This window comes from Mytilus edulis, chromosome 6 (assembly GCF_963676685.1).
Source record: "Mytilus edulis chromosome 6, xbMytEdul2.2, whole genome shotgun sequence".
Taxonomy (NCBI): domain Eukaryota; kingdom Metazoa; phylum Mollusca; class Bivalvia; order Mytilida; family Mytilidae; genus Mytilus; species Mytilus edulis.
In genome coordinates, this window is record NC_092349.1 from 11,113,579 (window position 1) to 11,116,015 (window position 2,437).

Sequence of the window (2,437 nt, forward strand, 5' to 3'; positions counted from 1 at the left end):
GATTGTAATATTGTGATTCTTCAATGTATAACATCAGAGACATATAATACACAATAATTTGTCTCTGATAACATCACTATTTCTTATTTCAGTGCAAAAAAAAAGTTAAACAGATATTAAGTTTGTTTAATCATTAAAGAAAAAAAGAACATAATTGTTCACACATTGTCAAAGGGTCATTATATAAGACAAGACTTCTTCAAACGTTTAAAAAGTGAACATGTTTATTAACATGATCATACATGTATTTTATCGCATATCAAGGTGCGTTGAATACCGTTTAGTCTAAGGTTAATGACTGTACTTGTCATTAAAAATATTTGAATTCTAGTATTGGTTATTCCTTCCGGGATTTTTTTCTGCTTAGACAATGATTTATTGAATCTGTATTTTCTGAGGAAAAATGGTTGGGAATCATTATTTTGTGTACAACAGAAAGAAGAAAACACCCATGATAAATGACTGCGTTATGACAAAAGATATGTCCAATGAGACACAGCAAGAGGGTCCCATCATTTCCAGACTATTTTATACACGTATAAAAGTCGCTGTAGCCTATACATTTGTCTCATCATGATTGTTTCATCCCTCCAGCCGGTCTCTTTTAAATGAATTCGGAAATCTGAAACCAACTGAAAAAGAAAAATCTTGAGCTTAAAGATAGTTTCGTTGTTAAAAATGTCGACATGAGTTCGTGTTCATTGTTGTACGGTGTACTTAAAAAAAGATTGTCATATTGAATGTACAGTTATAATTCAATATAAAAAAGAAGATGCGGTATAATTGCTAATGAGACAACTCTCCACAAGAGCCCAAATGACACAGAAATTAACAACTATAGAGCACCATACGGCCTTCAACAATGAACAAAGCCCATACCGCATAGTTAGCTATAAAAGGCCCCGAAATGACAAATGTAATACAATTCAAAAGAGAAAATTAACGGCATAGTGTATGTACAAGTATGTAACACATCAACAACCGGTAACTACTGAAATACTGGCTCCTGACTTGGGACAGGCACCTACATACATAATGTGGCGGGGTAAAACATGTTAGCGTGATCCCAACCTTCCCTAACCTGGCACAGTGGTGTAACATTACAACACAAGAACGAACTATAGCAATCAGTGGAAAAAGGCTTAGCTTATCATGATCAGATGGATACAAATATAAATACATATAACAAAAACACAGAGTGGACGTGGCCGGGTACTTGTATATCCCAAGCAAAAAAATAACCACACACTATAAGTACAGTTAGTATGAGAGTACTCGCATTTACTGACAGCTATTTCAAAGTCACTAACAAATAATTAAAAAAAATCATGCATCAAAGACTAAATTATCAATCAGTACACGTCCAACATTCAATGGGTTTAGTGTAAAGACGTCATTAACAGTCAGAGAAAAACATGACCTTGTGCAATAGTTATTATACCAAGATACATGTATCGACAGATTTTAGATCCATGAATGTGTATATGTATATAAAATAAATATTTAGTTTCCTTTTAATTGACTGATAAAAAAATCAATACTAATACCAATAAAACAATATTCAATGATCTAATTACAGTGTTGAATTGGTAACCTTTTTGAACAAGTTTATTTAAAGGTTCGATAATTTTACCAGTATCGTTTCTAAATTTCTAGGCACGGTAAAATGACTTGATTTCAAGCAAATTGCAGTTATTTTTCACGCACATCTTGAAAATATGATAGTGATTTCTTTATCGTATAATGTGTATTTCTTGAATCTGTATATAACCTTGATTGAGTTAAGCCTGTCAATTAATATTTTATCGTAAGTTTTCTATGTTGTGATGTTATGCTATTGTTTCAGAAAAGGGGAGAAGGTTTGGTACCATTAAAACGTATAATCCCGCTGCAAATGTTTGCACCTGTCCTAAGTCAGAAATCTGATGTACAGTAGTTGTCGTTTGTTTATGTAATTTATACGTGTTTCTCGTTTCTCGTTTTTTTTTATATAGATTAGACCGTTGGTTTTTCCGTTTGAATGGTTTTACACTAGTAATTTTGGGGCCCTTTATAGCTTGTTGTTCGGTGTGAGCCAAGGCTCCGCGTTGAAGGCCGTACATTGACCTATAATGGTTTACTTTTTTTAAATTGTTATTTGGATGGAGGGTTGTCTCATTGACACTCACACCACATCTTCCTATATCTATTAATATGAACAGTAACAAATGACTAGCAAATTTAAATTCCCCTCGAACAGGTTAATGTAGACATAACTTCTTGTTTCCGCTATTCAAAGTGTTGGTACATAACCAGTTATGGATAAAACATAATTTGAACTTAGACCGTTAATAATTTATTACTTTTTGACGACTTTTTTTTCTTTTAAAGTTCATTTTTTTATGTTGTATTTGTTTATTAGTGACATGAAAATTAAATATGATATTAATAACTTTTA